Here is an 11,662-nt window from a genome sequence, read left to right on the forward strand (position 1 = left end):
CAGGTCTTTCCCAAACTTCCTAGCATCAAGGGACCCATATTCCCCTTAGGCTACAATAATGAGTAAGTTGTTGGTGGTAAAACCAACTTGTGTAAATTCATGAACCCTTGAATTTTAATGGTGACCATCCCATATGAGAACTACCTTAGGCAAACCATATCCCAACAAATGCACAAGCAGTGCCATAGTAAAAGACGAACAAAACATAACAGTTTATGTCAACAAAAAGTCAGTAAGAGGCATAATGTCATAAACTTTTAGGATCGATAAAGCTAATCAAAGCCAAACAAAGATATAACTGGGTCATTATTTTTACAAGTGGCAAAATACTATAAGCAAGGCATTGCTATTTCAATTAGAAGCCTAGCCATACAAATCAGCCAGATTAGTATCCATTAAGATCAACGATAAAAATTAAAACTAGAGGAGCAAACAAATGTAAGCTTAGAAGTTTAAGTCCAAAGCTAGGTGCCACAGCTATTCCAAGTGAAACACCTAAGCAGTGCTAGAGCTAGAGACCAATATAATGTAGAAAAACTTATTGCTAGCACTAAGTCAATTACAAAACTTAGCATTATAAGCTTTTAAAGAACAATAAAAGTAGACCAGGGCATGTCACAGAGATTAAAAAATCATTACCATACCAATGACAGAATATATTAAGCAAAGCATTCCCTCTTTATTAGGAACAACAACCAAAGAGATCAACCAACTTAGTAATCCCAAAATCAAAAGTACAAGTAGTAAAAAAAGAAGCATCAAATAGCAAAGACAGCTTCCATCCTAAGTGAATACAAACTTTTCAAAAATCCTTTACTATCTAGTGGACCATCTTTTGGAATTATCATCCATGTGAGCCACCAATCAAAAATATGCTTAAAGCTATCCTTGTCGCAAATCTGAAGCATCAAATCAAAGTTCCCTTATCTCGGTTTGAACCATAAGCAATTAAAAATCAAGGATTAACCACAATATATAGTCTACAAACCAATGCACTCGTAATGCAAACCAATCAGGATGAAAAATGCCTATCACAACCACATCATCCTAGACGAGCATTACCATATGTAGACCATTTTAGATCACACACTCCATCAATGCCATAGTAAGAAATAATAAAATACAGAAGTCAATGCCAAAAAGTCCTTCGAAAGCATAGTAGTCAGAGCCAATAAGGTAAGTAGGTCAGAAAATAACATACTCCATATATCATTTCTACTCATTGTAGCCACAATGATCAAACATCCCAACAACCATTAGTTTTAAGCCCTAGATATCAATTTTCTGTACAAGCCAAAGTGCTTAGGACCAACATCAACAAGCAATTTAAATCATCATCTCAAAAACCAAGTCAAAGGCTACTGCTAGAAAAATTTAGAGATAAAAACCTCTTGGTGAGGTTAAGGGTAAAGTAACCCAAAAAAAGCCACCTCACAACTAAAAAAAACCTTAGATGACCACCACATTAGTATTGCAGTTCATAAGCCAATTAGCACCTCAGATGACCACCACATTAGTGTGACAATTTAAAATTCAATCAGGCCAGTATTCCACTTCAAAAATATGGGATAAATTTCTTGAGTTCCATCCTTTTTTTTAAAAAAAGTCATGTTGCCAAGAAATTCCCTAAAGTAGACCAATAAATTCGTAAATAGAGTTAGCATTCCAAAGAGACCAACAAGTATTCTCTTAAAATAAAAGTAGACCAGCAAGTTTCTATGTAGGGCCAATATTCCAAAGAGAATTCCAAGTTGAAGAAAAACCAAGTGAATTCTTTACACAATTTTTTTTTTCCAGTAGGTAATTTATTAATAAGAAGCAACCCTTATCATTGAAACGAAGCAGTACATCATTTCCTCCAACTCACTCTCTTTTTGTTGGTGAACAAGAAATAAGGAAGTAACCAAGCTAAGTGAGTGTTAGGACCCTCACCTTATATAGAAAAAGGAGAGATGATGCACAGAGAAAGACCACAACGATTGAAGTCTTGGCAAAGGAAGCCTGCCAACAAGTCACAGGGAGGGCAGTGAAGTCGTACACACACCAAGCAACACCTTAGGGAGGAGATTCAGTTGGCCATGCCAAGTTCATGAGCTGGAATGCTAGAACCATACCTCATCAATGGTTATTATCAAGGTTATGGTAAGCAAGAAGACAATAGGGTTTCCATCAATGACGTAGTAATCAAATTAGGCATTAAAATTTAAAACTCCAATACAAGACTACCTTACATTATGTAGAAGACCTGGCATGTGGTCAGAAAAAGCCGTCGAAGGTATTGAAGGCAGTCACTGTCGTCGGAATATAGAGGAGGGGGGAGAGGAATCCTCACAACTCGATCTCTGCAGGAAAAAAACCATGTGATGAGAGAAAAGTACAAGGGAGGTAATGAGACTGAACCACTATCCCTCAAAAAAATTAAGGGCACATCCCACCAAATCAACATATTAGGAGGCCACTCAAGGTTCACACCATAAACAAGCACTCCTTGTAGGAGTAAGTTGTTTAGGAAGTCAACACAAACAGAGTAGGAGGGTAATGTACCTTGGTGACAAAACCTGCTAGTGTAGAGTAAGTTGAAACCACAAGGAGAAGAGGAAAAAGAACATCTCAAAGGGTCATGAAGTTCTTTAAGAGGTATCACAGTATAGGGCAAAGGTGTAGAGAGACATGGAGGCTGCTACAAGCAAAATATCATTGACAGAAGAGTGTGTGTTCCTGTAAGAAAAACTTGTAACGGCAGTAAGAATGTAGCTTGATGAAACACACAGTTGAGTAAAATGAATGTGTGTGTGTGTGTGTGTGTGTGTGTGTGTGTGTGTGTGTGTGTGTGTGTGTGTGTGTGTGTGTGTGTGTGTGTGAGAGAGAGAGAGAGAGAGAGAGAGAGAGAGAGAGAGAGGGAAGACCCAAATCCTCGTGTGAATAGCTTCTTGTTAGGTATAACCCAAAATATTTCAAAAAAGAACAGAAATCCCAAAAAGAAAATTTTGTCGATTTGTAGCAGCCCGAAAAAAGCCGACCCCAAGCTAAAGAAGGAGTTGCCAATGATATCATTGATTGTTGCTGATTGTAGAGGATCTTATTAATGTGCAAGAAAATTGAACGTTGATGTGTGATACTGAGGGGTGAATCTATCAAAAAGTGCAATGTTAGCTGACTCAAAATGGGCTTTGCAAGCAAGTTTCCAAGGGGCTATGTGAGCTAGTCGAGATTGTTGTCACAGTATGTGCCAACCTTTTGATATCACAAATTTAAGAAAAACAAGTAGCACATTCTTTCCCTGCAACTTAGCGTTGGAAAGCTTCTATTAATAGCTCATGCCTCTCTCTCTCTCTCTCTCTCTCTCTCTCTCTCTCTCTCTCTCTCTCTCGCACGCGCGCGCGCACACACACAAACAATTACAAGAAATTTCAAGTGGTAAGAATTCAATTCTTGATGCATTATGTGAGAGAGGAGTGCAATGACCTATGCACACTAATGACATAGCTCAAATGCTCAATTAGTAAGCTTGATTAGAGGAGAATGAACACCCTGATCAAGAGAGAAAAAAAGGTTCAAATAAAGTCTAATATGGATCCTCAAAGATCTTATAAAAAAAACATTAAGAGCTAACTAAGTGTAAAGATTACTTAATCACCTGCCAAGCTACATTAGTGAGAATAGTGGTCCGTGGGACTAGAACCCATGACCATGATCACAACTAGGGAGAGGGATAATTAGAGGGAGAGAATCTAGTGTGTGCTTATGAATAACTAATCAATCTAAGGCTCTTACACCACTTGTTCGGGTTAGGGTGGATTAGTAAGTGTAGCATTCATGGTGTCTGAGCATGTGTATAATCAAAGAGAGAAAGAAAGGGGACACAATACAAACTCAATGTGATGAAACACTTGATTATGCATTGTGCAGTGAAATTACACAGCCTTATTTTATAGGCATAGATAGATGGTTGTGACCTCTTCTTTATAAACTCTCCATCATTCTATAATGGATGGAGACCTCACAATGCATCTCATGGGTGTGTGTGAGAGAGTCCCTTATTCTTCTATCTAGTAAAGAATAATGCGTGTACAAGTGATGGGCAATTGGAGGCCTTTGGCGTGTCCAACCAGGGTAAGTGGCACACCCCCTTTATCCCAACACAAGTTCTTTTTATTTAGTACAATGAGGGTGAGTCGAGAGTGAATGACAAAGGCTCCAGGTTGTGTGGAAGGGCCCAGGAGTTGGATGTTAATGAAGGCCGCTTGTTTAAGGGTGTCGAGCTTGGATAGCTACGCTATTGCTAGGCAGTGGTTTGTGGTGCAGGACAACATTGAAGGGAGTTTGGGAGGTAGAGCTGGAATTCATTGGCAATGAGATGACAGATCATGGACATGTGATAGATTGGCTTCAAGGGCAACCACAATTGTGGAGTAGATCGGGCATGCCTGTACAACACCGAGCAGTGTTATGGTCAAGAAGGAGCTACTGTAGAGCAACGCGATTGTGGAGTGTTGAGCTGCATAAGCTACGACAATGCGAATCAAGTGATGGTAGAGTTACTTGCCGTAAGCTATATAGCTGGAAAGGGTGTAGTTGAGAGCGTGCCATCCTATCCCTTGAATTTCTTAAATGAATCTCAACAAACCATTCTTCTATCTACTTTAGAAAATGGCTTCCACAAAAACAATACACACATACACACACACTCACAAAATTAAAGAGATAATTACGAGCTCTAATCAAAGTTATTTGAAGCGGGCAATGAGCACAAAACCAGACAATTGAAGCAAGAAAAAATCTAGCGAAAAACCAAACAATTGAAGCAAGCAAAAAATCTAATACCATATGTAAGGGTTAAGGAGGATAGATGAGTGTTCCATTCATGGCCATGACATGCTTGTAAAGGTTATTACAAAGCTTGAGAGAGTGAAAATTGCACAATAGACTAGATGCAAAATAAGTTGATTATTACACACAAAAGAGATTACAAAGAGCTACTTATATGCCAGCTTGTCACATGCAACTTGCCTATGGCGCGCGTGCACACACACACACACACACACACACACACACACACACACACACACACACACACACACACACACAAGTTACTTTCTTATACACACCTCTTGCCTTCATAAATATACACACATGCTCCAAATTACCTATAACCTAGGGGGTTTTCCTATGTGTGTGAGGTGCGACAAAATACACAACCATAATACCAAGCCCATGATGGTTCATGTAATAATTTGTGAGAACCACAAACAAACTCAAGTGTATAGAGGGAGGGCCTCTAACTTTTGGCACCAAGTTACTTTTAATAAAGAAATCAAATTCCCAACTCGCGTGGAGTTTGGAGCTAGGACTCTAGGCCATTGATTCTCTCTCCCTCTTTTATGCTATGTGTACTTGCTATTGTTTGCACCAACTTCTCTTTGTTTTCATTGGGGAGGAAAGAGAGGCTTGATTTCACTACCTTAGGATACTATGTTTATGTGCATGTGTTTGTAGATTGAGTTGTCCTTGTCTATCTTTGTGTGTATACTTGGAAAGGAAGAGATGGTGAGAAGTGTGGTAGGTGAGTGCGTGTGAGAGCTTGAGGAGAAACCATCGGTGTTAGGAAATAAGACGTAGCTAAATAGATAATTGAGTAGATTACTTAATGGAGAGAGACAAATTTATATACACGAGATTATAGTGTAGAGAGAGAGAGAGAGAGAGAGAGTACACACGATATACGTGGTTCACCCAATGTGGGCTACGTCCACGGGAAAGCAGCCACTCAATGGCTTTGGTACTTCAAAACAAGAAGTAGTTTACAAAGGGATTATACCCTTAATGGAGCTCCCGCCTTGCTTCACTCTCACCACCTCACACTCACCTTGTTGCATCAACTTCACACTATGAAATGTGTGTAGAAATGGCCTCCTTTTATAGGCCAAAAGGGCTGCCCTCTCTTATGAGAGACAGCCATGTGTAGCCGCCCTTGTGCGAATAAGTCCAAATCGGACCCTCCAATCCGCCCATGTGTGGCCGCCCTTGAGAAGACAAGTCCGCTTTTGAATTCGGCCACCGGCCATTGAATTCGACCACCGGCCACCGGCCATTGACTTCCGGCCACCGGCCACCGGCCATTGACTTCCGACCACCGGCCATTGGCCATTGACTACCGGCCACCGGCCAACCGACCGGTTGTTTTCCGACCACTTTCCGACCGCCGTCCGGCCATAATATTCCGGCGAAAAGGAATATTCCGACTCCCTATTAACCCTCACGGCTCACGGACACCATATCACCTACGACGGACGTTGTAACCTATACGGCGGACATTGTATTATTTATTTGGTAGAGTCAAGGACCAGGCTTGTCGGTCCAATAGGAAAAGGGTAAGAGTGACCGTCGATGAGAGGCGCACTCTAATTGGAACATTCAAGGGATTAGTTGGCTAAGCATGGGCGCCCAAGTGTGAATGGGCCGAGCTCATATAAAAGTCAACTAAACCTAAAATTCACTCATTCTCTCATTTGTGCAATAGAAGAGTGCTCTTGCTCCATCTCCATCTTCTTCTTCTTCATCTCCTTGTGTGTGTGTGTATGCGTGAGAGAGAGAGAGAATGTGTGTGATCGAGCATTGCGACGACGGCACGGCGGCGGCGAAGCGGTTGAGCGCGGCGAAGCGGCGGCTCCTTCTTCTTCGCGACGAGGAATCCTCCACGAAGCAAGCATAGAGCGGTGAGTGACACACCATCGCCTTCTTTGAGCTTACTAGTTTAGGCTTGTTGTGTGCTTGGAGCCATTTGTGGCTCGCACACAGTGTATGAGCAAGTTCCTTGCATTGACACATGCGACATACGCGCACACTCCCCCTTCCTTGATTGAGTTACATCTGGCATGTTTTGCTTGTTCAAATGGGGTGCCCATTCACCTTTGATTGATGAACATGTGGTCTTTGTGATTTGGATGTTGTGGACGAGGCATTTGTGCATGTTGTTGCACATCCTACTTTACCTTTCCATTTGGGCAGTTGGTCGATGATACCTGCTTCTTTGGATACTTTGCTTCCTGGTGCAGTTGACTTTTTATTGGAGCTCGTATCTCAAAATGTTTGAGACTTTGACATGTGTGCACTGGCATGTCCAATTTGATTTTCTTTGCCACTTTGTCGATAGAGCTTTTTTGGTATCTTTGAAGATAAGAGCTGCTCTTGTCGAAGCGTAGTTGAGAACAATGTGGCCCCACTTTATCTCTTTGAAGATCGTGTAACAAATTCTTTATTGGTTTCATTTCATGGAAGAAATATATACAATAGAATAGTGATGGGTGTTTCTAAATTACGGTCTAGAACCTGAATGACCAAAGGGAAAAACCCAGTGGGAAAAAATGCCTTTGGTATACGCTCTTATTGGGGTTGAACACTTGGAAGTTGAGTACATGTTCATGCAAGGTGAGTGCTTGGGAGAAATAAAGTAAGAGTGCGTAATGCAAGTGCCAATTATGGGACACTCTATATGCACACAAGAGTTCTTTCAAGAAAATCATGCGGTGTGAAAAATGAGTTGTTGGGTGCTTCAAGGAACAAATGTAGCACATGTGATATCCAAGGACATTTCAATAGCTTCCACATTTCCAAGTGTTAGGAAATAAGACGTAGCTAAATAGATAATTGAGTAGATTACTTAATGGAGAGAGACAGATTTATATACACGAGATTATAGAGTAGAGAGAGAGAGAGAGAGTACACACGATATACGTGGTTCACCCAATGTGGGCTACGTCCACGGGAAATCAGCCACTCAATGGCTTTAGTACTTCAAAACAAGAAGTAGTTTACAAAGGGATTATACCCTTAATGGAGCTCGCGCCTTGCTTCACTCTCACCACCTCACACTCACCTTGTTGCATCAACTTCACACTATGAAATGTGTGTAGAAATGGCCTCCTTTTATAGGCCAAAAGGGTTGCCCTCTCTTATGAGAGACAGCCATGTGTAGCCGCCCTTGTGCGAATAAGTCCAAATCGGACCCTCCAATCTGCCCATGTGTGGCCGCCCTTGAGAAGACAAGTCCGCTTTTGAATTCGGCCACCGGCCATTGACTTCCGACCACCGGCCACCGGCCATTGACTTCCGACCACCGGCCATCGGCCATTGACTACCGACCACCGGCCATCGGCCATTGACTACCGGCCACCGGCCAACCGACCGGTTGTTTTCCGACCACTTTCCGATCACCCTCCGGCCATAATATTCCGGCAAAAAAAGAATATTTCGGCGGAAAAAAAAAGTATCGGGGGCCTCTGCCCCCGAGTCCTTTAAAGTTGCCCCTGATTCTTGTCCGTGAAAATTTTGGTTTCCGGTGAGTGATTTTCCTTCACGCACAATGGCTTCTCCTCATAATGGGGGCCTTACAAATGTGCGCTTTTACCACAAAAAATTACAAGGGTAAATCAGGCTCCATACTTAACAATCTCCCACTTGGAGACTGATCTCCAAACCAAACCTGTGACTGCTTTCCATTCTGGCTTCTTATCCTTGAATGCCGATTGAAGATGAGCAAAAGCTCAACTTCTCCTTGTTGACCACCTTTGTAAACATGTCTGCAGGATTTTCACTTGTATGCACCTTTCCTAGCTTTAGTTGTCCCTCTTCCAAAAGAGTGCGTATGAAGTGATATCTCACCTCAATGTGCTTTGTCCTTGAATGAAAGGCTGAGTTCTTCGCAAGATGGATAGCGCTTTGGCTATCACTGTACAAGACACAATTGTCTTGTTTGAATCCAAGCTCTTCTAAGAATCTGTGAAGCCACAGAATTTCTTTGCTTGCCTCCGTCATTGTTACATACTCTGCTTCCGTGGTAGAAAGTGAAACCACTTTCTGCAGCTTTGAAGCCCAGCTTACTGCTGTGCCTCCAACCGTGAACACATAGCCAGTAGTGCTCCTTCGAGTATCTTTGTCACCTGCCATATCTGCATCAGCATACCCTTCTAGAAAAATATCAGTTCCTCCAAAATACAAAGCATTTGTTGTTGTCCCTTTTAGATACCTAAGTATCCACTTCATAGCTTGCCAATGCTCTTTACCTGGGTTGTCCATGAGCCTACTCACAACTCCCACTGCATGTGCAATGTCTGGCCTTGTCTAGACCATAGCATACATTAGAGAACCTACCGCTGAAGCATATGGAACTTTAGACATATAGGCTATCTCCTCTTGTGTCTTTGGACACATATCCTTCGTTAGTTTAAAATGACCAGCCAAAGGTGTAGAAACTGGTTTTGCATTTTGCATTGCAAACCTTTCTAGTACTTTCTTGATGTAATCTTGTTGAGATAGCTTTATTGTCTTCTTCGTCCTATCCCTTGATATTTTCATACCAAGTATCCTCTTTGCAGCACCTAAATCTTTCATTGAAAAAGATTTGGACAGCTCCTCTTTTAGGTCTTTGATGTCCTGCATGTTAGCACTTGCAATCAACATGTCATCAACATACAACATTAGGATGATGAATTTTCCATCTCCCAAATTCTCCGTGTAGACGCAGTGATCGGAGTTGCATCTTGTGAATCCATGATCCAACATCCATCGATCAAACTTCAAGTACCATTGTCTTGATGCTTGCTTTAAACCATACAAGCTCTTCTTTAATCTGCAAACCATTTTCTCCTTACCTTTTACTTCATACCCCTTTGGTTGAAGCATATAGATTTGCTCCTCTAAATCACCGTGAGGGAATGCCGTATTTACATCCATTTGCTCGAGATTTAGATCATGAGCAGCCACAAAGCTTAAGACAAGCCTAATTGAGTTCATTTTTACAATAGGAGAAAATATTTCATTGAAGTCAATACCTTTCTTTTGAGAAAAACCTTTTACCACAAGCCTAGACTTGTACCTTTTCTTCCCACCTTCTTCTTCCTTTAGCTTGTACACCCATTTGTTTTGAAGTGCCCGCTTACCTTTAGGCAACTCAACCAACTCCCATGTTTGGTTGCGATGTAGTGAGTCCATCTCCACTTGCATGCTCTTCGTCCATTCTTCTTTGGATTTATGTTGCATAGCTTCTTCGTATGATTCCGGCTCTCCAGAATCTGAGATCAAGAGATGGTTGAAGGAAGGAACAAACCTTTCTGGAGGTCTACTTGCTCTTGTAGATCTTTGGGGAATAGGTTGAGGCTCTTCATTTGGTTGACGTTGTTGCACATTGTCACCGTTTGCAGTCCTTGAGTCTTCACCGTCCTCAAGCTCCATGTACTCATCACCTGTTTCTTTTGTTTGTTTTCTTTCCAAGTAATCTTTGTACATATTTTGTTCGTTAAAAATTACATCCCTACTCCTTAAGATTTTACCATCTTCAGGATTCCATAGGCGATACCCAAAGTCTCCTTCTCCATAGCCAATGAAGAAACACTTTTTGGACTTTCCATCTAGCTTTGATCTTAGGCTTCTATGTATGTGCATGAAAGCCTCACACCCAAACACTTTGAGAAATGCATAATTCACCGGTTTACCTATCCATGCCTCTTCTGGAACTCCTCCATCCAAAGCCGTTGAGGGTGACCGATTGATTAAGTACACAGACGTACTTACAGCTTCCGCCCAAAGCTCAAGCGATAGGCCTGCATGTAGCCGCATGCTTCGTGCTTGTTCCATGATTGTCCTGTTCATCCTTTCCGAAATCCCATTTTGTTGAGGTGTCCTTGGGGTTGTCCTTTGCCTCCGAATGCCATTGCTAGCACAAAAGCTTTCAAAAGCTTGGCTGCAATATTCGCCTCCATTGTCGGATCTGAGGCATTTAACCTTGGTACCTGTTTCATTCTCCACAAAGGCTTTCCACCTTTGAAATATGGAAAATACATCGGATTTATTCTTCATGATATAAACCCATGTTTTTCTAGTCGCATTGTCTATGAATGTTACATAGTACAATGAGCCACCAAGTGATGGTGTACTTGCAGGACCCCAAACATCAGAATGAACCAACTCAAGTTTTTTATTTTTTCTTTCATTTCCTGATTTTTGAAATTTTACCCTCTTTTGTTTACCATAAACACAATCTTCACAAAACTCTAAGTCCACTTCTTTCAAACCTGGTAGAAGCTTCTTTGTTTGAAGGATTTGCATTCCTTTGGCACTCATATGCCCAAGTCGGTAGTGCCACACCGCACTGTCAACTTCTGTAGTTGCTGCACAAGCTGAAGGTTGCGAGCTAACAGTACACAAGTTAAGTGTACCGACTTTTTCACCCTTGGCAACCACCAAAGATCCCTTTGAGAACTTCCACCATTTGTTTCCGAATGCAATGTTGTGACCTTCATCGTCCAATTGTCCTGTAGAGATCAAATTTTTGCGAAGAGAAGGAACATGCCTAACATCTTTAAGCTTCCATTCATTTCCGTTAGTAGTTTTGACAGAAACTGTACCTTTGCCGACAATCTCACAAGCTTCATCATCTCCCAAGTATACATACCCAAAATTACCTTTGGTGTAGTCTTGGAAATGTTGCTTGTGTGGTGTCGCATGGAATGAAGCCCCGGAATCTACTATCCAGGAATTAGACACATTGTCTAATGAGAGAATTAGAGCATCTTGCTCTACTTTACCTGCCACATTTGCCTCCGATGTTGGCTTGTTGTCTTGAGACTCTGTCTCCTTCTTCTTCTTGGACCAGCAATCCTTCTTG

Source organism: Adiantum capillus-veneris, chromosome 4 (genome assembly GCF_014529385.1).
Source record: "Adiantum capillus-veneris isolate H3 chromosome 4, ASM1452938v2, whole genome shotgun sequence".
NCBI lineage: Eukaryota > Viridiplantae > Streptophyta > Polypodiopsida > Polypodiales > Pteridaceae > Adiantum > Adiantum capillus-veneris.